Raw genomic sequence first — 27225 nt, forward strand, 5'->3', positions numbered from 1 at the left:
GGAGGTAGCCTTAATCTATTTTTCTAAGCCATGTCTAGATTTAATAGATCATTCTACCTAATTGGTAATGTAGAAAATTCAAACTCCATGAAGGGCTCTGTATATGAAGTCCACTGCATCTTTGATCGGTAGACTTGAGGATATTCTGTGTACTTCTTAAAACTGTCTGAAGTGTGTGTGTGTTTGTGTGTGTGTGTGCGCGTGTGTGTATATGCATAAATGTACTTTCCTGGGATAGCATTCCTAACTTTCCTAGGAGTTAAGTGATTCATCATGCTTCCAAATAGGAGAACTACCGACCTAGGATAGATAAATCAAAATGGCTCCAGGAAAAATAGTGAATGTTGGCAAGGGCATCTCTCTATGACTCACTTGTCAATTTTCTATCTTTAACTCTTTCTCTTAGGGGTGCCCATATTACTTAAAACTTTTCATTTTAGTGCAAAACTAGAGCCTATTGTTTTTTTTCATCCTAAGCTTTGTAACTTTTCAACCAGTTTTCCTGTTTTACATCATGTCTGTCCCATTACTCATTTCCTCATAGCCACAAGCTCTCCTTTGCAAAAAAAATGGTTAGATTTCTGATAATCAAATCTATAATAAAATTTAATGATTGACACTGAGCCAGTATTATGTTTCATTCATCAAATATTTGGCTGGCCTTATTATGCTCTATTTAGGCATTGTACTAGGAAATAGAGATATAAAAGATAAATTTTTTAAAGATTATTTTTTTTCATTTCAAAGAGATCACAATTCACATAGCATTCTAAAAACTTTAACATACATATGAATCACCTGGGAATCACATTTAATTTGCAGATTCTGCATAGGTGAAGCAGAGGAATCCTGAGATTCTAGATTTCAGATAAGTTATCAGATGATGCTTATGCTGGGGAACTGCAGATGATATATCATATAGCAAGTGTTCTGTGTGGGCTTTTTCAATCAGATCTGGAAGAGAAGTATGTCCTCATGTTTTAATTATCCATTTTATGTGATAAATTATAATTCCACTTCAATATGTATAGAAAACACTAGTTATGTACCTCCCTTGAGAAAATTGAGAATTTCTTTTTTTTAAAGTCTTCCGTGGTCAAGTGGAAACTTGTATCAGTAGGATTAGATTCAGATTTAAGCAACCAAAAATCTGTTTAGGCACTTAGACAAAAAGGGTCATTTATTTCGGACAGAGAGTAGCCAGGGCTTCATAGTCCAGTGCTTCAAGGAACTTTCTCCTTTTTTTCTTCAGTTATTTTCGGCATGTACAGGTAGGTGCTTACAGATGTTGTCTCAAGGTTGTGAGATGGCTGTTGCATTAGCAAGTATACATCCGCTTCCCAGTAGAAGCAGGAAGAAATGGGTAAGGAAAAGCCAAAGGGTAGTTTATAAATGTCCCTTTTTAAGTTTTTCAGCAGGTAAGTAAGCACAGTGACTTCAAACTAATCTTTTTGTGTATTACTGGGTCACATGGTCATTCTTATCTGGCAGTGAGTGTAGGAACATGAATACTTGGAACTCCAACTATGGAGCTTCTATGGTAGTGGAACCTAAGAAAGAGAGATTGCAAATGGCTTTGGAGTAGTCAGGTCATATCATGTGCCACACTCATGGAATTGAAATGTCATTAAGCAAAATAAGAATTAGTCATGCTGACATTTAAAATAATGTAGAGCCAAAATTCTTTAAAAATGTCCAGGCTTTTAAGAACTTCAAAGTTACTACAACAGACACTCTCTGCTCTGATTCCACATAGATTTGGTTGTGCCTGTACCTTCCACTCAATGCAAGAAGTGCACTGGTGTTCTCTAAGTAAATTTCCTCAGTTTTACAAAGTCATTTGTAAATAGAAATAATACCTTGATGCACATATGAGCATATATGTTTCATTTTTTATCTATAAAATACCAAACTCTTACATAAAAACATTAAGTTCTGGGGGCACCCAGGTGGCACAGTTAAACAGCCAACTCTTGGTTTCGGCTCAGGTCATGATCTCAGGGTCCTGAGATCAAGCCCCAGTGGGGCTCCCTTTCTCCCTCTCCCTCTGCCCCCTCCCCCCTGCTCTTTCTCTCTCTAAAATAATTAAGTAAATCTTAAAAAAATACATGAAGTTGTGAACAATCAATATCCTACATTAGTTATAGGGAAACAAGTCATTTTGAATAGATTATTTAAACATAGCTTTCCTCTCCATTTTAAAATCAAATTCTAGTATGTATAGTTAGGTGTCTGATAAAAACACATAAAAAGATACAATGAAGAGTAGAGAATTAATAATAAAATATTGTTTACAATGTCTTAGGTACTTTGCATATTTTAATACCATTAACTCTCTTAGCAACCAATTGAGGTCTCTTTTTCTACTTTCCTAATGGGGAAACTGAAAAGAAGTAACTGCTGAAGATCACACAGCTATAAAATGTCGGAGCTGGATTTGAAGCCAAGTGTCTTTAAACTTTCCACTTCCTCTCTCTCAGAAGGCACGTGTGGAACTTATTATCTTAGTCTACTTATTATCTTAATGACATTTATGAGGTGTATGTAAAAATGGTCAGGGTTTATTATTTGCATATATTCTCCTATTTAGAACTGAATTTTATAATTAAAAATTCATCAAGTGAGAACTATTGGAAGTAAGAAATGCTTACATTTTATTTTAATGTGGTGATATTAATAATAAAAATTAAAGGAAGAAGAAAGAGCAGTGGCATTAGTAAGTGTAGAAAGATGTGGGTGTCCTATAGTCAAGTGTCTCTAATGGTTTATTTCCTTCTCTGATTTCATATTATTTTATTTTTCCCTCCTTTCCCACATGATCCTTTGTTTTGTTTCCTAAATACCGCAAATGAGTAAAATCATATGATAATTCTCTTTCTCTGACTGGCTGACTTCACTTAGCATAACAAACCGACAGTTGCTGGAGGGGAGGTGGGTGATCGACACTAAGGAGGGCCTGGGATATAATGAGCACTGGGTGTTATATGCAACTGTTGAATAAACCTCGGAAACTAAGGATACATTCTATGTTAATTAAGTGAATTTAAATAAAATTTAAAAAAATAAACAATAAAATGCTAGGTTGAAAAGAAAAAAAGAAAGATGTGAAGATGTGGATGAAATGCAAAGAAGAAAATTCAAATAATAAATTAATTGCCACTACTATGATATAATAAATTAATTGGCATTTTACTTACAAAGTAACCAAGATAATAGAACTTAATAAAAATGAGACATTAGCATTTCATGCATTTTAGAAAATAAATGAAATAAAATATTTAAATTTATATTTAAAACTATATTTATGGTATCAGGTATCATGGAGGCAATAATTCATATTACACCGATTTAAATTTTCTATATTTTAAGATTATATCTCTATAACACAAATTCCTCTAAAATTAAGAAAAAGTGTTTTTTTTTTAAAGAATGAGAAAAGTTCAGGCACCCGGGTGGCTCAGTGGTTGAGCATCTGTCTTCAGCTCAGGGGGTGATCCAGGGGTCCTGGGATCCAGTTCGACATCAGGCTCCCCATAGGAAGCCTGCTTCTCCCTCTGTGTATGTTTCTGCCTCTCTCTGTGCATCTCTCATGAATAAATAAATAAAATCTTGTAAAAAAAGAGATTTTTTTCATTTATAACACAATAAATTATCAAGCACCCACTATATTCTAGTCCCTGGGCCAGGCACTAAGCATGTATAACATATATAAGACCTTGGTCCTGCCCGCAGGACCCACTCTAGTGGGATAAGACGTGAGAAAAACAGCAACTCAAGCACAATGTGATATATAGCGGAGCAAACAGAATAAGAGTAATTTTAATCACTTTCAGCCTAATAAATTAGTAACTCATTTTTTAAAAGTCCATTCCAAATGAATAGAATAAAATACAAGGTTTAAATCTATAAGAAGGTAAAACCAAGGCTTTCTGAAAACTTTCCACTCAGAAATGAATCATGTTGGAAGAATACAGATACAAAGGCTAGCGCTAAATGAGTTAAAAGTTGTTACATTAAAAAGAACAACAACAACAAAAAGTAGTTAAGAGAGTTGAGTAATTAAGAGAAAGGATAATGGTTTTATGGTTTCAAAGCTTCTCAATTTTAGAAGAGACAGTATACATATTTACATAGAAAGTGTGTATATATTTATATACACACACACACAGAGAAAAAAATACAGACGTGTGTGTGTGTGTGTGTGTGTGGTACACATACACATAAACAGTTAAATGAGCAGGAAGTAAGGCGTTCAGAGTCAAAGAGGTGAGGAGTGTCCTGATTGCCTCTGGGAGTTGGCAGGAAGCACAGAGGCTGAGGATAGGAATTAGAAGTATTTGATAGCTCAGAGGAAAACATAGCACGGAGGGGGAAATAGTGTAAACAGAAAGGTCACGAAATCAAGGCAGGGCACTGGGTTCCCTGGTGGATGCAGACAGGAACAGAGGCTGTAATCCAATAACCAACAGGGTACAAAGTGCCTCCATCACAGAAGTAGCGACCTTGGCAGGAAGCACAGATCATACCATTATGTCCTCATTTTTCTCTTCTGTTGGGAACAGATTTTATGACTAAACTTCAGACAGAAGACATTGTAGAAAGAAAAATTAGGGGGCACAGGCTTTCAGAAAAGGAAGAAAGATTGCCTTGAGTCTTTCACCTAACAGCCTTTTCCTGTAGATCAAGTTTTTTTTTTTTTTTTAAGATTTTATTTATTTATTCATGAGAGACACAGAGAGAGAGAGAGAGAGAGAGAGAGAGAGGGAGAGAGAGAGGCAGAGACACAGGCAGAGGGAGAAGCAGGCTCCATTCAGGGAGCCTGATGTAGTACTTGATCCTAGGACTCCAGGATCATGCCCTGGGCAGAAAGCAGATGCTAAACCACCCAGGGATCCCCCTTTCAGATCAGGTTTTAAGGTTAATGAGGTGTATTCTATTTTGGGGGGATTGGAATATAAGATGTGAATTTTGATATCAATATCTAAAGAACTAGATTGAAGTTCTGATTTCTATTTTTTCATTCAAAACTGATTATCAGAGTTAGATATACCCTGAAGCTAATATTAACAGCTGAAACTTCAGGTTGACTCACTTTAATTGGTCCTTACAAAACACTGTACCTGATTTGGCATTTGTAATTTTGATTCCTTTTCAAATTGCACGGAGAATATAATTTATAATTTTTATAATAAAGACAGCAGATGACCACTGTGGTCACTTCATTGACAGATTTTGTAGGTGGCTCACTTTTTTGCCAGTTCTATGGAGGCCAAATTTCTACTTTCAATGTGAAGAGGGCATGACATTTCAACTAAATTTCTAAAAAACCGAAAAGGACATTTTAATGCATTTCATAAGGAAAACTGACCAATCAATTCTAAAATGCCACGAACTGAAATTCAAAAGTTTCTGAATATTTACTTCAGTTGCTTGGATTCTTGAGGAAAACCGCAATTGCAATTTGTCAGCCTCTGATTTGACACTACATTACCTGGATAGATTTAACTTAGTGTATGAACAAATACATGCAAAATAGATATTTTTGTAAATTTAAAATCTTTACTTTTGTTCTTATGCTACCTTTTATCTTTATCTAATGAAAATTTAATATTCCATTTGACTAGAAAATCGAATATGACACTTAGGGCTATAGGTTACAGGACACCCAAGTCAAAGTGGCATAAATCCTAAGGAAATTTATGATCTTATATTAACAGAATTCCGGATATGACAGAACGGCTCAGCAATGAAAGCTGATGCCATTATCATTTTTCCATCTCAATTCCGTGCTTGTCAACATCACCCTTTGTCATAATTTCAATCATGCTATAATCAACTATATTGCTGTGATAGTTCCATGAGGCACATGACCTCTCTAGTGAAGGAGGAAGACATGATCCCTTCTACGAGTCTCTGTTTTTGTTGCTAGGAAAAGCTTTTCCCAAAGGCTCTTCCAATCAGGACCCAGTTGGTCAGCATTGGTCACATGTCATACCATAGCTGTAAGTTTTCCTGGTGGTCCATGCCTGGCATTTTCAGCCTCTAAACGGGGAGATGGACTCTGCCAGGAGAGATGAAGAGAGTAAAGGGGATAGATCTACGGTGAGAAGTCAAGTTCTGTCACAATTAGCCTTCATTAGGAAGGAAAATTAGTTACCTATTTGCTAAATTAGTTACCTATTTGCTAAATCTTGGTTTGATGGAGTGAGATCTTTATTTCTTTTCATCTTTTGGGTATATATTTATGGTTACGAGCACATCTGTACTTTTACCATCTGTGTGTCGCATTTTTTTCTCACCCTCTAGCAACTTCACTTGCCACAAATCTTCCTCCAGAGTCTGAAAAACTTCAGACATTTTTATGTTGATGTAAGTTCCTTTGAGCTGAAGACTTTGGCCAAGTTATAACAAATCCACTAAAGTGTGGACATTTTATATCCCACTTAGGCCAAGTGAGTGGGCGTCTGGACTACATAGCACAGAATGCCAACCATTCTGCATCCAATTGCTTGGGCACAGGCCAGAACAATTGGTGGTTCCTGTCTCTAGTCCAAACTTTGAGCTGCTTCCTAGTAGAGGTCACAGGAGGTTAAAGAATGTTCCCTAAGGACTCTGCTGACCCCTAAGAACTTATTGGGAAATAGAAGACTAGCTCAGGCTTCAGATTTGGTATTTAGCTGGTATCTTTAAAGACTCACATTTATTCAAAATGTCTGGACACTGTTCTTGCACTACAGGTGAAGGTCTAGCTCCATTTCTTATTTCTCCAGAAAACTGTCCATCCACACAGCAGCCCTCACTTAGCTAACCTGAGATTATATAACTCTCTGTGTCACTATTACCCATTTGGTACTTAATCCTATACTGTTCTGCAACATATCTTCTTCAGTTATCTTATATCCAAAGACTTTTTGTGCTTTTTCCCAAACTACAAAATAAAATATTTGCAGCTCAAGGACCGTATTTTTCCATTTCTTTTTTTTTTTTTCATTTTCGCATTTCTTACCACACTTTTACTATCCATGTGCCAAAGAAATATATTAAATAAACAACCACACATAAAATGAAAAAAAAATTAAGTGGTTATAAGTGCTGTGATAGAAAAGATCACCAGCCATGTGATGTACAGGGGCACTTAACCTAATCTGCAGCTGAGGAATGTTTTCTCTGAGAAAGTAATATATGACCTGATACCTGCAGTATGAGTAGGAGAAAATCAAAGATAAATACCACGTTCATGTACAAATATAAAGTTGTGGCTGGAGTACAGAGTGCAAAGTGGATAATAGTAGAGAATGAAGCTGGGGAAAAGGTGAGCCAGAGAGTGCTACAATCTGTTCTCCTTTCCAGAATAACAGCATGGAGCTGCCAAACGGAAACTACATTTTTCAGCATCTTTTGCATTAAGTGTGGCCATATGATGCATTTTCCTCCCATGGAATGCAAGTAAAAGTGATGTCCCTGTCTCTCAAACAGGATTTTAAGTCGATGGGTGTCCTTCCTCCACATTTTCACCTCTCATTTTCTGTGCTCCAATGGTAAGGGCAGGATGACTTTGAAAGCTGTGTGACAAAGGTAGTCGCACCACTCTCAGTCCGGGACCCTGAATGAATGCTTGCAGAAGATCTTTTACCAACTGTGAGCCCCTGTCCTGGACTGTTCCATGGAGAAGGACAAACTTCATCTTTAAGTCATTGAAAGTTGGAGGGCTAAGATTTTTGCTAAGATTTTTAACCTGACCAATGCTGGGGAGTTTGGTCCTGATACCATAAGTAATGAGAAGTTATTTAAAGATTTTTAAACTGAGTGATATATGATCAGATCAAATCAGTATTTTGAAAAGGTTTCCATTTGCAAAGTTGGGGATATATTGGGTTGAGTGAGAAAGAATTAGGTGAGAAAAAAATTAAAACAAACAGAAAAGCTATAGCAGAAGTCCTAGTGAGTAAAAGGTTGAGGCTATGGAAACAGAAGTGGGTGGATTCAGGAGATCTAAAGTAATGTTGGTAAGATTTGTTAGGGTAGCAAATGTAAAAAGTTGAGAGAGAAGTATCTACAAAGATAGCTACTTCTCTAGCTTTGGGCACTGGGAATTGCAGGTGGGCTTCCTTCTGAAAAACAAACAAAAAACATAGAGGAAAGTCCTGAGTTCACATTCATTTGCACACATGTACAAGTAGATGTCCTCATCATATACAGAGGGCAATCACCTATTCCACAAAAATGAAAGGAGAGATGTGCTGTCTTAGGAAGGTACCCCTTTAAAGCAGTTGTGCTAATGGCTGAGGTACTGAAGCCTGAAGTCAGACCAGCTCCTTAATTAAATAGCTAGGATGGCTTTTCAGTTTTTATCTGCAAAATGGGGAAATAATAGTGCCTGTGACACAGGTTTATAACATGGAGAAAATGCAAGAATACATATAAAGCATGTAGAAGGATACTTACCTTGGTAAGAACTCATTCACTATGGCTTCTAAGGCAGCACAGTCACATACTCTTATACATTTTCCAGGGTGGGAAGTGTCATCAGCACATCATGTACTCTTTAGGTGGCAAAGTATATTCAGCTAAAGCACTGTTAATTTTAGAGTGCATGCTTTATCCAAATAAGTTAATTTTATGGGCCTGGCTGGGTCACTGAATTCCACAGACAAAGCTTAACACTAATGATCTAATTATTTTCTGCTCTAATTTTGGCAAGTTTGTTTTTAGCCCTGATTTATAGATACACTCAAACTCCTGATCCTTTCTTCCAGGGCTCCACATTTAACCGACATTACAACAGATAATGTTTTTCCATAGTTACCTAAATCTCAACTTACTTCCAGCAATTCTTAACTCAGTACTCCCTCCACAAATACTTTCTTTATCTAATTTCTCCACTCTTTCAACTTGGTTAAGTTTCATAAATCTTTAAGTATTTTTTCTTAAATGAATCCATAGCTGCTCTAATCTTCCTCTTGTGAGCAGCTTTATACTCAATATCAATCTTATTTCCTATCATTCTTGCCAAAATCCTTCCCATTATCTTTCTGTCTGGTGCTCACAGAATTAGTCTTATCTTGTATTTCTTTCAACGTAAGTAAGAAAGGTGTATGTGTGTCTATGTGTGAGAGAGAGAGAGAGCATGCACATGTGCACATGTGCATGTAGTGGGGGGTTGGGAGGAGGACTAAGGTTGAAAAAAAGATAACAGCAAAACACACAATTATAAATGTAGCTCCTTACATTTATATACACATTATACACCTAAATCCAAATATTTCAATGCTTCTTGGGGGAACTCTATAATATTGTTTCAGGACCTATTTATAAGAGACCCTTTGAGACCCCTTTCCTTGGAGAGAAGGAAAACCTTTTAGCCAGGATTCAATATTCTAACACAGATTCTACTTTTTTGATATATGCCACTCAGAATGTTGGCTAATTCTGTGCCAAAACGTCACCTTTCATTTACACTACCTTCTCATACTAAATCCATGTGAAGTTTTAAAGAAAAATATTCTTGGGATCCCTGGGTGACGCAGCGGTTTGGCGCTTGCCTTTGGCCCAGGGCGCAATCCTGGAGACCCGGGATCGAATCCCACGTCGGGCTCCCGGTGCATGGAGCCTGCTTCTCCCTCTGCCTATGTCTCTACCTCTCTCTCTCTCTCTCACTGTGTGCCTATCATGAATAAATAAAATAAAAAAAAGAAAAATATTCTTATAATTTCTATGTATATTCAAGTGAATTATACTAAAATTTCAGGGAGTTCCAAAAGATGACAGACAGGGCAGGACAGGGTCTGTGTAGCTCTGATCATCCAGCCAAATGTGCTCATAATATCAGAATAATATCACACCTTTATAGCACAGCAAAAGGTCCTGCCTCAAAAATAAATATTTGGGGATCCCTGGGTGGCGCAGCGGTTTAGCGCCTGCCTTTGGCCCAGGGCGCGATCCTGGAGACCCGGGATCGAATCCCACGTCAGGCTCCCGGTGCGTGGAGCCTGCTTCTCCCTCTGCCTGTGTCTCTGCCTCTCTCTCTCTCTCTCTCTCATGAATAAATAAATTAAAAATCTTTAAAAAAAAAAAATAAAATAAATAAATAAATAAATAAATAAATAAATAAATAAATAAATATTTGATTTTACTCTACAGAAATACTTCAAGGGCAGCTTTTCTTTTTTGAAGGAGATAATTGGCAGATTTCAAACATTGCCAAATTCACTTACTCCCTCACTCTTTCTATTCATTTATGCATGTATTCATTCTTACAGTAAGAACTTTTTGACAATTTTGTTAGAGGGGGGTTAGAAAGATGTGAGATATTTTCTATTTTGAGGACTTTAAAAATCTGCTAGGTAATTAGTAATTTAATTAAATATATTATAGCCAATTAATACATCAATAATAATATAATTTATATATATTAAGAGCCAACATCATGTTAAACCCTATAAAAAACAAGGCACTAAGACAAGTATTATCCTCCCCATTTCTCTGGTAAAACAAAGTGACACAGAAGTTAAGTAATTTATATACTCACCTAACTACTACTGAAGTAGCAGAGCCAAGATTTAAGTGAAGCCATATCCCCCTGATTCTACAGTAGTGTTCTGAATCACTATACATTGGTTTCTACTAAAAATTGTTTTTATCAAAATAAAAGGAAATGGTCATATTCACACAAGATACAAAAATCTAGAGTTTTTATAAAATTAATAACTTGATTTTTCAATCATGTTTTATCTAATCTTTTCTCAACATAGCTATGTTTATAGGCATATTTTCTAGTAGGTGATTCTAATTCATGTAATGATGTATTTTATAAGGGGACTTAGAATTTTTTTCTTTTGTGCCTTTTAAACTCCTATTCATCCTTCAGATTCTACCTCAAAAGTCATCCCCTCCAAAAAACTTTCCCTGAACCAACCCCCAGGCAGCAGAAATCCTTTCCTCATGACTGAACCTTCCTAGCATGAAGTACACAGGACTAAGAGTCATAGGGCTGCATCACACAAAGTCATATCTGTGTCTTTCTGTGTGCCTGTCTTTCTAGATTGAATATGAGCACAATAGGGCAAGTCATAGTACAGTTCCCTTTTCTCATAACACCTGATACATTGTTTTCCACATAGTTAGTCCTAAATGAATGCTGGACACTGCTGTTATTTAACTAAAGCAGTGTTCCAAACACAACTATACTCAGGTATGTGAATCCTGGCTACACATATAAGCCAAACTAAAATGTTGGATACAGGAAGGATTTTCTTTTTATCTTTCTATACTTACTTTTAAAAAGATTTAAATAAATAAGATAAAAATAAAAATATTTTATTTATTTATTCCTGAGAGACAGAGAGAGAAAGAGGCAGAGACACAGGCAGAGGGAGAAGCAGGCTTTCCACAGGAGCCCGACATCAGACTCGATCCAGGACCCCAGGATCACACCCTGAGCCAAAGGCAGAGGCTCAACTGCTGAGCCACCCAGGCATCCCACTTTCTATACTTTTCTTGATGTTAGAACAAGAGCACCAAGTAAATGTTATCTAATGGCTATATTTACTCCTGTGTATGGGTATTGAGCTAGTGACTAGAAGGATGTGTGTGCCTAAAACAATGCTTTATAAACGATTTAACTTATTAAATCCTCTAATACATGTAAGTATAAATAAAAGACTCTAAATAAACTAGGAAAAGTTGACTATAGGTATGGAAAATTCACTGGTTTATGCAAGGTATTATTAGACACTCGTTACTTAAGGTGAGGCCAATGTCCTTATTTTTAACACCTTAAGGTACTACACTATAACGCTCCATATGATACGCTCTGTAATCAAACTGCCTGAGCTGGAATCATGTTCTTCATCACTTACTGGCTTAGATATTTACTTCAGTTTTCCATATTATACCCACCTGTAAAATTGTTGTGACAAATAAAAACGCACACAAAGCCCTTGCTGGGTTCCTGGCATACAGAGAGTTCTCTGTACAAATTAGTAATTACTATTAGAAATAAAATCCAAAGTTTCAGGTTTTGTTTCAGGTTACTCAGTATGTTTACTGATGGACTACACAGGACCTAACAAAGCCTCATGAAGCTAATGGAAAACCTAAATTATAGAAGATGGTCAAAATGGTAAAAATTTTGGCAAATATTTCCCCTTTATGCTGCTGTGGCTCCATGTTCTTTTTAAGTTTTATTTTAAATTTGCAGCACATGATGTTTAAAACTTTCCACATTGTGCGGGGCCTAGTTATGGTGCCTCTTTAGGTTAGAAAATAAAAGATGAATGTTGAAGGATTGGAAGAAATATAATAGAGAGCCATATTTATGGGGAGTATATCAAACTGCCATCCCTAAGGGATCATTGTTCACTTATTCATTCAAATAAGCATTTTGCAACAAGCAGACTATTAGTGAGGCAAGATAAAGGAGTGATTGTACATGAGAACAATTTCCAAAGTTTCTGAAAGGAAGTAAACACTGAATACATCCATGAAGGATATGTACATTCTAGGCTTAGGTATAAGCCAGGCATCCATCTGTATGCTTGCATGGAGAAATCTTTACCTCAAATTGCAAAATAAAGTTAAGGAAGACCTATTCTGAGACAAAAGATCTATACTCAAGCTTTCTCCTAGACTATCTCTTTTCCATTCAAGAGGTGGTTCTGAAATAAATTCCCTATAATCATAATCAGAACAGCTAGAAACACTGATGAGATTTATAAGTAGACAAGAAAAAAATATATAATGAAGAAGCAAAGGAACACAACAACTGTGAGAGACATGGGAAATAGGAAAAAAAACAAGAGGAAATGCTTCATGAAATAGATTAAATTTTTGACTATACATTCTCTGTGAAATTAGAGAAACCTTTTCCTCTTCGAAATAAAAGCTCAAAGAGAAGTTAAAGATTCAACAACAAGCTGATATACATATAGTAAAAGAAAATAAGTATTGGATGGCAGATCTTGTAAGAAAAAATAATGATGCCCAGCAGAGATGGCAAAAGTAGTAACACTCAGGTGGTGACGACAAGCTCCCCCAGTGAAAAGTGATTTTTACAGAAGAAAAGGAAAGAAATAGTAGAAGCCACATGGCAGCTGACCAGACATGTTGGTGAGCATATATGAACCATTTCTGCCACCTTTCTTTTTTTTTTTTTTAATTTTTTATTTATTTATGATAGGCACACAGTGAGAGAGAGAGAGAGAGGCAGAGACACAGGCAGAGGGAGAAGCAGGCTCCATGCACCGGGAGCCTGACGTGGGATTCGATTCCGGGTCTCCAGGATCGCGCCCTGGGCCAAAGGCAGGCGCCAAACCGCTGCGCCACCCAGGGATCCCTCTGCCACCTTTCAAAATTAACTGTTAAGATTCTGAATTAGGCTGAAGTCCTGTGTTAGTACTGAGTGATAAGTAGTTAGATCACGTTTCCATGAAATAATTCCTGACAAATATAACTGTTTTGTTTGGAAGGGATATTCTAAAACAACAACAACAACCAAAAAACAAAAAACAAAAACCAAAAAACAAAACCTAAAACAAAACATAGAATGTTGTATATTCACATTAATATTTTATCATTTTAGTTTTTGTCTCCAAACACAGTCCCATCATCCCTGGAGCTAAATGTCCAAATGCAAAATACTGTCTGATTCAGGTAGGAAGTACACAGCTATATCAGAATCTTTTTTTTTTTTTTTAATATCAGATTCTTGATGAGATTTTGGTTACCACCTTAATATAGATAAAATGACCCTGGATACATAGTCAGGAAAGGGCTGCTTCCTACATGTCAGAGTGAAGCTTTAATTAGAAGTATTTACTGCTGGCTCCCTGCTTCCATACAGAGGAAATACAGTTATTGTGCAATATTCATATTTCTCGGAGAAAAGTGAAGATTAGAAGTTTCTCTTATTTCAATAGAAAAGATTATAAAGAGCCAAAGACAGTGACTGGCAGAAATTCAAATGAGTGGGAACGTTATGTTAAGAGATATGGTAAGAGGATGTTAAATTATGGAGAAGTGTTTGTTGTGTTTATTTTTTAACAACTGAGATAGTGTTTTAAGAGAATGAAACATTTCCAGTTATTTAAATGTCTTTGCTCCTCAGCCTCCTTCACCATAGGGGTTATAAACTCTAGCTTCTTTCAAGTTCAAATACGTTTGATCTCTTGGCTTCACTTTTTATTTAGTTGTGTCTTTGAGAAAAGATGAGAGAGTTTTGAAATTTCACAGGGATATCTAGGTGACATGGGTAAGTATCTACTCAGGTAGCAAGTTGGTTGCTGAAATTCAGGAAACCAGGCGCCAAGCATCTGGTATTTGCTATTGAATAGTTTCATACTGAAAGACTTAATGCCATACTGAAAGTTTCATACTGAAACCTTAAGTGGTGAGATTCAAACAAATGCATCCCAAAATCTGAATTTCAAAGTTCTGACCTTGGGTTAATAAGCTTGAATGTAGGCGAGGATGGTATTTTAAAAATGCATGCAGTTTTACAGGCCCAAGCAGTCTTCAACTTTTTGAGTAGCCCAGGGTTGCAGAATGCATCCCATATGAAAAGAGGGCCATGACTTTGAATTCCATGTCTCCAAGCCAAATTTTACAAAGGTCCCTCATTAGTCCATTGCTCTCTATAATACCCATAATCTCTCCCTGGAAATTTGTTACATTTCAGGAGAACTCCAAAGTCCACAGAGTCTGCTCAGTAAGTTTAAAGAAAAGAACATAATTTGAACAACATCAATATCTCACATCCATAAGATTTTGATTGATTGATTTTTTTTAAGATTTTATTTATTTATTCGTGAGAGAAGAGAGAGAGAGAGAGAGAAAGAGAGAGAGAGAGAGAGGCAGAGGCAGGCGGCTCCATGTAGGGAGCCCGACTTGGGACTCAATCCCGGGTCTCCAGGATCACACCCTGGGCCAAAGGTGGCACTAAACCCCTGAGCCACCCGGGCTGCTCAAGATTTTGATTTAATCTTGCAAAGTCTCTTTTCTCCCAAACAATTTAATTATTTTGTCTCTTTGTCTAAATATACCTTCTTCTTTATTTAGGACAAATATTGTGAAATGAAATTATCGGGTCAGAGAATACGCATTTTACATTGTGGTGTGCATTGTCAAATTTTCCTCCAAAAAGAGGAAACAGTTATACCTCAACCAGTTTTGCATGAATGTGTTCATTTCCTCACATTCTGTCTATCCCTAAATATTCCTAACAGCATTTATCCTTCTATGTCTTTGTTCTGCCTGTTTTTCTGTTAGGAGGACCCATATTTTTCTTAATATTTTATATAAGAAATATTTTATATAAGATTATATTTTTATATAATATTTAACATTTTATATTTTATATAAGATTTTATATTAATATTTTATATAAGATTTAATATTTTATATATTAATATATATTATATAAGATTGTTTAATCTTAATATTTTATATAAGATTGTTTTTCTGCTGTAAAAGTTGCAAGTATTTTCCTAGTTTGTTGCTTGTGTTTCTGTCTTTTTATAATTAATCTATTTCTATATAGATAGAAAATATTGTTTATGTAATCAGATCTATTACTTTTTTCTTAATCACTTTTCTTTCTGACTTTAATATTAGTTTAGAAAGTCTTTTTTTATACTAAAGAAGGTAAAAAAAAAACTTTCACTATATTCCCTTCTACTTATTTTATTATTTTTAAACTAGTGGTAGCATGGAGCAGTTGCTAAGAACACTGACTCCCACAAGTTTGGATTTGAATTCTGCTCTTTAATTTTAAACTATGTGAATTTCATCATACGACTTTATGCCTAATATGGGGAAGAGAATCTCTATCTCTTGTTATGAGAGTATTAAAGGAAAAAATAACTAGGAAGTACTTGGCATGGAATGTTGTGATGTGCCCCGCATATTATGATTGCTCTACAGATAGATATTTTTACTATTGTTATCTTTTACATTTAAATATTGGATTCAGGGGATCCCTGGGTGGCGCAGCAGTTTGGTGCCTGCCTTTGGCCCAGGGCGCGATCCTGGAGTCCCGGGATCGAATCCCACGTCAGGCTCCCGGTGCATGGAGCCTGCTTCTCCCTCTGCCTGTGTCTCTGCCTCTCTCTCTCTCTCTGTGACTATCATAAATAAAAAAAAAATAAAAAAAAAGAAAAATAAATAAATAAATAAATAAATATTGGATTCACTGAGAATATTTCCCTGAGAAGAGAGAAATATCCTTTTAAAGATTTTTCTCATCACAAATCTTTCTGATAGTCCCCTGTGTTCTTCCAAATAAAGTCTTGATTCCTTACCTTGTCACTAACAATCTTTACAACCTTACTTTGACATCGATGCTCAGCCAAAGTCTCCTATTGCTCCTTACTCCCATTCTATTCTCTCATTACACCAATTTATTTACTATTTCTGAATGGAACTTGTGCTCTGATACCTTTGTACTTTCCCCAAATTATTTTTTTTTTCTTCCTGGAGTCTATCCCCTTTTCTTTCCTGAACATATAAAATAATTATTTGAGGCCTAGGTCAAGAATGGCCTTCTTGATGAAACTTCCCATTGTTGCTCCTCCCTGTCAGAATTAATTGTTTTCTCTTTTAATTTCCAGGGGATGTTTACCCTTCTCTTAGCACCATAGTATGCATGGACATTGCTGTCCTCCACCAGCTTATGAATATCTTGTGGGGAATATCCTGTCATGCTTTTCAGAATTGCCTGCCCAGTGTTTGACACATGGAGTGGGAATGGAAAACATTTGTTGACTACAAAATACAATATATAGTTTCTGTCCTATTTATGCACACAAATCACAACACTTACTTGGATCTAATTCCTCATGTAAAACATATTGTGTGCATACATATATGTGTATACTTATATATGTACATATTTTTTCTATGCAAACATTTGCTTATTACATATAAAACCTTGATAGGTTACATTTATAAATTGTATCAACCATGAAATATATTTTTTGGCAATGTCCTCATATTTTTCAGGCTTCAAAATATTAAAAAGAGGCTGAACACTTTCAGAAACAGATACATTCTGTGCAAATTTAAGTTGGCAAAAGTTGTAAGATGTATAGAAAGTAAATGCTGACCTATAGTCATAGGACTTTAGAATGATTAGCCATGTGTTCATATTATTATATCATTTTCATTACTGAACATTGAGATCTAGGATGAACTATAACTGGTCTGCATAAAATCCAGTTAAATTAGCATTCATTGATCACAACTCTGTGCTCAGATACTATCATGCAAGTCACCATTTTTCAGACTGTACTCTCTGAAATATTTGTCCTAGAAGATGTTAAAAAATTATCTTCAAATAAATGAATTCCATGAAATAATAAGTTTGGGGGGTGCCTGGGTGGCTCAGTGGTTGAGCATCTGCCTTTGGCTCAGGTTATGGTCCCGGGGTCCTGGGATCGAGTCACACATCAAGCTCCTTGCAGAGAGCCTGCTTTTTCTTCTGCCTATGTCTCTGCCTCTCTCTCTCTATGTCTCTAACAAACAAAAAAATAAAATATTTTTAAAAAAACACAAAACCATAATTTTGGGGGGATAGCACATACTGATTTCTCCTCTAAGGTAAGAGAATCATTACCTCTTAAACTCCAATTTAACTTATTGTTCTTCAAACTTATTTGAAAACTGAACTTCTTTTCTAGTACATACATAGAAGCCAGATTGGAAAACCTGACAGGTATTATCTCCCTTAATCTTTACAGCAATTTTGTCAACAAGTCCTGTGCTGAAACTCCTGTTTTACAAATAAAGAAACAGAAGGTTTGCCAAATGTCATCAGCTGTGAGAGGACAGAACCCAGGTCTCCTTCTGACTACAGGACTCCTTCCTTATACCTCAGCCTCCTCCTGCAAATGCTTACAACATTGTGGCAATTTCCTTATCTAGGAAAATAGGGTATTGCTCTGGAAATTATAAAACGTATTTTTCTAGGGAAAAATATTTTTCTAGGCTTTGGAATACCCCACTACCACTCTAGCATTACCATCATTGTTTAATATTCTCATTCTTCCCAGACCATCCTACAGTCCTATCTTCTCCACAAGGTCTATTATGACAATTTCATCATATCCTTCTCATCCAAAATGTTGAGGAATTCTCTGAATTTTGCATTCTTTCAGCTGCTGGATATTGCTCATGTTGCTACATAACTATTTCATGTGTGCATGTCCTGTTTCTCTAACATTGGACAATTTATCTTAACCTCTTCATTTATCTAATATCTGTATTAAATCCTTTATATAGTACTTGCTGAATGAATGAATGCATGAGTGCATAAGTGAATGACAAAGTGGATGATGGAATTATGGACACATAGTATGGACAAAGTGCCTCACTATACACCAGTTTGATATCCCAACTCTTAAAACCTACATCTAATGGGGATAGAGTAGCAAACTGAGAGGGAACAGAGTTTTAACTAGTTCGCTGGATCTCAAACTTCAGTATGTATCAGAGTCACTTGGACAGCTCGTTAATCCACAGGTTTCTGAGCCCCAATCTCAGAGTTTCTGATTCAGCAATCTGGCATAGGCCCTGAGAATTTTCATTTCCAACAAGTTTCCAGGTGATGCCAATGCTGCTGGTCCAAAGTCCATACTTTAAGACACAGTAAGCAAGGATAAATTTGACAACTTAAGTCACTGGGTTTGCTATGTTCAACTGTGTGATGGAGCAAGGTTCTTAAAGACTTAGCCTCAGAGTCATTATTTTAAAAATGAACTTAATATACTTAAGTTTCAGAGTTATGGTGATATATTAAATATATATGTTATATGGTGATATAGTATATTAAAAAGAGCCAGACATAGAAAAAGTCATTATTACAGATTAGGTTGCTTCCTTTCCCCCATTCTGAGGAAGTGGCTGAGAGTGCTTCATTACTGCAGACTTCCTTTTCCTTGTCTCCATCAGTTTTAGAAATTTATACTATACTATTCTTTTGTAAGTGTGCCCAAGTCCAATAGCATATACCTTGGAACCAAGATATTGGATAACAGAAGCAATAATACAGACCTCAGGCACAGAATTCATTACTTACAGCCAAAGGCAGTTCTTAGTACAGACTATAGTCGGTTCTAGTTACAACAATTCCTTGCTCAAGTACAGGCTTCGGCTTCAAAACAACTCAGAGACACTGATTGCTTTCTATTTTATCTCCTCATGTAGCAGTGATAGTGCTTAAAGTCATCCCAGATCTGATGCCATTCTATCTCACTCTCTCAAAAGGCACAAAGAAGCCCTATCTTTGCTTTATTACGGCATCCTTTCAAGGGACCCTTTGCTTGAGAAAGAAAAGAGCTGAGCATGAAGCATATTGCCTCACTTAGGAACTTAACCATTAGCAAAATTAATTGTGAAAAGAGAGACTACTGTAGTTTAAAAATTCTCTGGTGAGAGATTTCTCCTAATTTTGAGTAGATGGATGGCAATGAATATGTGCCTCCCTTCAGGGTTGTATTATCAAAATGGTCTCCTTTAAAGTTTTCAAAAATATCTATTTTGGGGGCTATTTTACTGTCTCAGTTGTTATATGCATTTCATATTTTTTTTATTTTTTCATTCCTGATAATCAGAAACTATATTTGCCCAGTTGGGTTCCGAGTTTGAGCCTAAGATATGAGTCACAATGATGCATATTAAACCTTGGCACCTTTAAATTACATAAATCCTCCAAATGCTGGAGGTAGAAATGTCCCTAAGGATCAACTAGCATTGACTGGCATCAAGTCTTCCAGGCTCCTCCAGGAGGGGTTAGAAATGTGACAGAAAATACTTGGGGATCTTGTCATGCAATACAGAGAGTTTCTGAAGGTTGAGTATGACCTCCTACTGCTCTGGAGAGACATTTCACTCCATGTTTGGGAAAATGAATTACTCCCACTTGGTTTAACTTTCTGAGAACTTTTCTCCTCAGGTTTCTGGCAATTCTATCCCTACTCATCAGCACGACAACTGGGCTGAATAAGTCTGAAACACTGTCAGTGATAGATGAGTGGGCTTATGTTTTGGTGACTTTGCTTTCTTCACTTTGGCACACAGCTTCTTTTCATCAAAGAGGTACAACAAACCATGGAGAACATGAAGAGAAAAACCTTTTGTATCTCATTTGACACCAGATGGATCGCCCCAGTGCCTGCCAGTAGCAAGATTGGTCGAATATGAGAAAGGGGAATGAGGATCACCCAGACCTTTTTGTCTGCCCCCAGGCAGCCTATCCTTAGTAGAGGAAATCATAAAATTGTATATATCAGTCCATTCCAGATAAATACTCTCTAATTTCTGCTGATTCTTTTGGTAGGTGAGTAATCCTTTGATTCATCTTTCACTGAATCATAATCGCATTTGCCATTGTAGTTATTCCAAACGGTTTCTATTTCTCATGTTTAGAAGCTTAATCCAACACCTTCCAAATTAGTACATCATTCTCCCTCTAAGTTACCAAGAATATCAGAACAATTTGACAGCAGTTTCCTCAGCTTTCCCTCTCACCGCACCTGTTCTTTAGACTTACCATCCTCTTGTACCTGATACACTTCTGAGAAAGGGGGTCCATCTCCTTCCAAGGCTCTGTGTGTACACTCAATCTCACCCTCTCACACTTTCTTCTTTACTGATTAGCTATTTCTCCACTTTGTTTTCTCTTTCTTTTTGGTTCTAAAAATTCCTATTCCTCTACTTGTGACTATGTATGGCCATTAGTCTTAAAACAACTTTCTCATAACTTACCTCTCTCTTAAGCTCTTACCTAGTCTCTACTTCCTTTCACACTTAAGACTGGCTTACAATCTCATTTCTGCTCCAACTACTGTATTATAACTGCCATATTAAACAGTCTACATCCTCACACTCTGTGTTGAAATGAGCAACGTGAGCTCCTTGGTTTTTTGTTTGTTTGTTTGTTTTTTCTTCTCTAATACTTGTGATGTTCATTGCTGCTTCCACAATTTTCATCCCTCTTCTGTCTTCTTAATCGGTGTTCAATTTCCTAAGATTTTATGCTAAACCTTATTTTTGCTTTCTGTAATTTACTTTGATTAGTGGTTTTATCTTCACGGTTTGAACTACCTCCACTGAACAAATAAATAACAATCTATCTCCCTGGCCTTCCTCTTTTTCTCAACTCATATACACCAGCTCTTCAAACTCAAAATATTATAAATTAAATGAAATCCTCTTCTAAATCAACCTCTCCTTCTACTTTCCAGTTTTAATCATTCAACACTAATTTTCTGTTCCTGTTACCATCTCCCTCCTAAACAACAACTTCCCTGAGAACTAGTTTGTTCATCTCTCTCTCTTTGAACAACTAAAAAAAAATCCTGGCACATGATCATCATTATATAGATATGTGGCAAATCAATGAATGGAAAATGAATGGATGCATCCCGGTTATCTAGGTTTGAGAAATTCAGTCATTTTTAATTAATTCTTTCTTTCCATTGCCTCAATAATCAAAATGGTGACCAAATCTCTTGAGTACTTTTACAATATCCTTTCTCTTTACCCTCTCTATTCTGACTGCAATTTCTTTGGTGGTTTAAAACTTTCAATTCTTACTTGGCCTCTTGTTTTAGACTTCTTATTGATCTTCCCAATGGCCAGAAGCAGTTTCTCCCTCCTCTCAATTTCTTCCATACATTTGGGATATTTATTACTTGTACTAAGTAGCAAGGCTATAATGTACATTTTATAATGACTGTCTAAACTGTACTCATCGAAGCAGAAGGTTTATCATGTTATCACTTTTATCTTTCACAGCATTTAATGTGTATTTCCTTATTATTAAAATAATTGGTTAGTAAATAGATGTGAATGAGTAAACACCATGGCCAGAGTAAACTTCTCAAAGCACAACTCTTACCTAGTCACTTCCCTATCATTAAAACCTTTAATGACTCTTCACTGCATACTGAATGAAGTTTAAATTCCTCAATTACAAGTTTAACTTCTACCCTATCACTTACTTCCTACCTGTAGCATAGTCCTAAACCCATTGCCAAGGTTATATCTCCTTCCTTTCTTACACATTCTGTACTGTAACCATTGTAGGGAGGGGAAAACTTTATTGTCTTAGGTTCTTAGCTGACCTCCTTAACAAAAAAGGCAGATTAACAAGACAAAAACAGTTTATTAATGTGTGTGATGCAAGTCACACAGAGAAATCTTGAAAAAAGTAACTCAAAGTGGCATTTAGAACTCCGGCTTATATAACCATCTTCAACAAAGAATAATAAACATAGATAATAACAGCAGAAAATAAAGTTTCATGCTTCCAAGAGCAGCAAACTGTGGGAAGGTAAATATATGGTGGCAGGAGTAATGGAGTAAGATTTGTTTGCAGATTCTTCTGGTACCTCTGTGCTGCTGAAAGCAGTAAAAAAAGAATTTACCTTCTGCTGTCAGGCAGAAAGGGAGATGATAGAGATTTTCCCACATTTGCTGCTTCATAATTGTCTTCAGCTCAAAAATTTTTTGTGTCAGAGGCATAAATATAAACAGTATCATTTGCTCCCAAGTAGAAAGAGAAAAACCTAGGACATTCTCTAGGCATCACAGATATTGGTCTCATTGGATGTAATTTTTGCATCTACTGGAAGCCCTTTACTACATCGCTAAGGCTGTATCAAGCCAGTTGCACAGATGTGGCCCTTGTTGTTCAAATGCTTACAACCTGAAACTTTAATTCATAGTCCTATCTTAGGATCTGCTGAGATCAAAAGTTTTGCCTGCCTCTTCTCTACTCAGGAAACCATTAATTAACACCTCTTCACAAACAAAGCTTACTCTGACTTTCCTTCTGCTTCATTTTTTCTTTTGTCTTATGATCCTCCTGACATAAACAGGTAGGATCAAAAGCTGCACGAGTTAGTTATCTTCCATAACCACCCTTAAGTCTACTCTGGTATTTATGTCTCTGCCTACCAGACAAGAGTTTCCTTTCTACTTCACCCAAGAGTGTATTCTATTGTGTATTAGAGCTACAAGGATGCAAGCTGACACTCTGGATAGGATGCTAAACAATGTCAGGGAAACACTAAAAAGCATCCTATTGAGAAAATCATCTACTTACTAAAGATTAGAAGCACATATGCAAGCCAAACATGCCCAAATAGGAAGGAGATACATTAAAAAGGGAGGTCAGAGGGTATAGGGGTGAGTGACTAAAGGAAATAAATAAATAGAAATCAAGTGACTCAGAGCCAATGAATTACCTAAAGCCAATGAAAATAAAACAGCACACATGAAGTCTGGTGATTATGTAAAAGTTGGAAAGTTATGTGTAAGTCTAGAACTTCTTTAATTCAAATCCTATTCAGTTCTTCTGAAAATAATCTTTTATTTTCAAATCTTCGACTTTGAGCATAGTTGGCTCCTTTTCATTCACTTATAGAACAGACATTTATATGAACACTGTACTTTTCAATGATGACTAATCTAAGAAAAGTAAAAGGGGCCACTAGCTTAGCAGTGGCTGCCAGATGGCAGCTGGGACACAAACACCCCCAGGCATCACAAGGAAGTAAAAAGAATAGTTTATTGCAGGTGATAACACCACTTAAAGCAATGCAAATCATGACTAACAGATTTGAGAATAGTGTGGATGCTTGCTTAGCATTAACTGAGACCTAAATAAAATCAACTCTGAGTCATCAGGGGAAATTAATGACACTTAAATCTATTCTTCTAAAATGAAGAGACTAAGGCATTCCCAGATTGTAGCTAATGCTTTTGTGCCCCAGAAAAATTAGCTTGTAATCCTCTGAAAAGGCTATGAATAACTCAAATGAATATAGTCTTAGTTCAATTTAGAATTAAATTTCCATATACAGTTCTGCTGGCATCTGTGCTATGCTGGCCTTTAGACAGTGCCTTATTTAATTTACTCATCTATCTATCTATCTATCTATCTATCATCTATCATCTATCTCTATCATGTCTTTATTTAATGGATATAATAGCATGCTTCCATGTTTCTGGTTGTGGGTTAATTTCTACCAATGAGATGGTCTTATATGTAATTTGAAAGATAAAATATAGAACTCAATTTTCCTTTGCCAGAGTTGAAAGCCACAAAGGCCCTAGCAGATAGGATTTCTTACAAGGGCCATTCCCCTACCATTCACCCACATTGGGGGTGTGGTGGCAGATGAGACACCATTTTTTGCATTTTCCTGACCTCTAGTGGCAGCAACTTCATTACTTTCTGGATAACATTTGCATCTGTGACCAAAACCAGTAATAGGTACCTCACATTTGCTTCCGTGGTCCTTCCAACAGTACTGTATGCACCCAACTCCGTGTATTCAGTCAATTTCATTTGAAATAACTGGAAGGGTTCTATTCTAAATGAACCAGTCCCATACTCCACTCCTATGGTTAAAATCTTAGAACATTTTCTCACAATAGTATAAAACCACATTTTATTTACCCATCCATCAGCGGATAAGTATTTGAATTGTTTTAATTTTTTGGCTATTATGAATAACGGTTCTATAAACATTCATGTACAAGTATGGTTCTATAAACATTCATGGCATTTTTTCAGTTCTCTTGGATATATACCTCAGAGTGGAACTACTAAATCATATGGTAACTATACGCTTAATCATTTGAACAATTTCCAGACGATTTTCCAAGGCACCATTTTATATTGACACTACCGGTGAGCGACGGGTCCAGTATTTCCACATTCTTGTTAATGCTTCTTACTATCTGTATTTTTTACTATAGCACCCTAATGGATGTGAAAGTATATGATAACGGTATTCTGACTCGCATTCTTTTAATAGCTAATTATGTCGAGCTTCATTTTATGAATTTTTTAATCATTATATGTCTTTTGGCCCTTTTTAAATTTATCTTTCCTATTAGGAAAGGCTATTAGGCTATTTCTTTTTATTATTAGGTTGTAAGAATGCTTTGTATATTATAGACCCAAGTGCCTTATCAGATAGATAATTTGCAAAATTATCACAGCTAAGAAACTGCCTAATCTAAGGCTACAGAAATTTATGCCCATATTTTCCTCTAAGGATTTTGTACTTTTAGGTCTTACATTTAGGCTTTTCATCCATTTCAAAGTGATTTTTGTTTTGTTTTGTAGATGGTGTGAGCATTATTCCTTTAACAGTGGATACCGTTTGTTGAAAAGACGTTCTTGTTCCATTTATCTGTCTGGATACCTCTATACAAATTTAACTGACTGTAAGTGTATAGGTTGCCTTCTGGATTTTCAGAGGTTTGTGGTTTTTTTTTTTTTTTTTTCCTGTCGATCTATATGTCTATCTTAATTCTATTATCATACTGTCTAGATTATTGTAATTTCATTTGTAAGTTTTGAAATTGTGAACTGAGTTCTCCAAATTTGTTCTTTTTAAAGTTTTTTTTTCTATTCTCAGTCTCTTGAACCTGCATATGAATGTTAGAGTTAGCTTGTCAATTTCTATAAAGAAGTCAGATGAGATTTGATAGAGACTGTGTGGAATCTGTAGGTCAATTTGATGAGTATTGCCATCTTATTTTTCTTTTAAAATTTTATTCCTTTATTCATGAGAGACTCACACAAAGAGGCAAAGACATAAGCAGAGGGACATGTAGGCTCCCTGTGGGAAGCCCGATGCAGGACTCCATCCCAGGACCCTGGGATCACACCCTGGGCCAAAGGCAGACGCTCAACCATTGAGCCACCCAGGCATCCCAGGAGTATTTCCACCTTAGTATTAAGTGTTCAAATCCATGAATGTGGGGTGTCTTTTGATTTATTTAGGTTACTTTCACTATCATTTGATAGAAGTTTTTTTTGTTTGTTTTGTTTTAGATTTCAGAATATACATTTTGAACTTATTTTTCAAAATTTATTCCTAAACATTTTTGACAGTATTGGAAATAGAATTGCTTTCTTAACATTAACTTTGGTTTGTTTATTGTTACTGAGTAGAAATATAATTGATTTTGTACACTGACCATATATTCTGGTAACCTTTCTAATTTCATTATAAGTAATAGTTTTTTAAATGTATTTCTTAGAATTTTTTAAATGTACAAGATCATATCACTTGCAAATAAAGAAAGTTTTTCTTCTACTTTTCTAATCTGGGTGCCTTTTATTTCATTTTTTTGCTGAACTATCCTGACTAGAATCTCCATTACATTGTGCTATAGAAGTTGTGAGATAAACTTGTTCCTTGTCTTGGAGAACAAAACAATCTTTCACCATTTAGTTTGATATTACCTGTGGGTTTTAGTCAATTCGATTTATCAGGTGAGAAAGTTCCCTTATGGAATAACAATTTGTTAATTTTTTTTTTCATGAAGGGTGTTGAATTTTTCAAATGCTTTTTTTGGTGCCTATTGAGATAATTGTGTGATTTTTGTCTTTTATTCTATTATGTGGTATATTACATTAATTGGTTTTCAAGATATTCAGTTAACCAATAAAAACAAGACTCATTTGATCATAGTGTTATACCTATATATACTTATGTTTCTGCATTTTGTTGAGGATTTTTGTGTCAATATTTATAAGAGACAGTGGTCTGCAATTTTCTTTTCTTGGGATGCCATTATCTGGCTTTGGTATCAAGGTTAATACTGACCTCATGGAACTAATTTTTTCCTCTTCTTCTATTTTTGTAAGAGTTTGTAAAGATTGGTTAGATTGTTATTCTACAATTAAATTATTTTCTAGTAATTAACTTCTTTAATCAATTCAGAAGTTGGTTGGATAGAATGAGGCAGCAAAATAAACTGATTTTTTTTTTTACACTAACAGCTAATGAAGATTTTGTTTACACTAAAACCTAAGCAATTGGACCAGTATTTATGAAGTAATGATCTTAAATCACTAAATTGGAATATTATTCTTTAATAATACTAAATTTATAGATTAATCAATCAAAAATTGCTTAGCTAACCCTACTTTCTTTTTTGTCTAGATTGTCTAGGTTGTGGAGTCATTCCATGAAGAATCTTCATAGACTTCCTGGCTGCGATAGTAGTATTGTTGTAGAGGCAATGTCTGTGTAATATTGTGTTTCTCAATCTTATTTAGTATCTCAATCTTATTTAGCTATGTAATTAATATAATTCTATCTTATATCCTATTTCATGTCAACTCTAGGATTTTCTCAGTCTTTTATTCCTACATCTGCATCTTCACGGATAACACATTTGACATTTTTTTAAAATTTTTTA

General features: G+C 35.7%; 1 long non-coding RNA gene across 3 annotated transcripts in view; it reads left to right on the forward strand.

Annotated features, from left to right (window-relative positions):
* The window catches only part of LOC111091114, an 82227-nt gene that overhangs the window by 16715 nt on the left and 38287 nt on the right, over positions 1–27225 (forward strand). For all 3 annotated transcript variants that reach the window (XR_005373761.1, XR_005373762.1, XR_005373763.1), the window contains exon 3: positions 25136–25236. This is a non-coding gene — a long non-coding RNA (uncharacterized LOC111091114). The remainder of the gene's footprint in view (positions 1–25135; positions 25237–27225) is intronic.

The sequence above is a fragment of the Canis lupus genome, chromosome 19 (genome assembly GCF_011100685.1).
Source record: "Canis lupus familiaris isolate Mischka breed German Shepherd chromosome 19, alternate assembly UU_Cfam_GSD_1.0, whole genome shotgun sequence".
In the NCBI taxonomy this organism is placed as follows: Eukaryota; Metazoa; Chordata; class Mammalia; order Carnivora; family Canidae; genus Canis; species Canis lupus.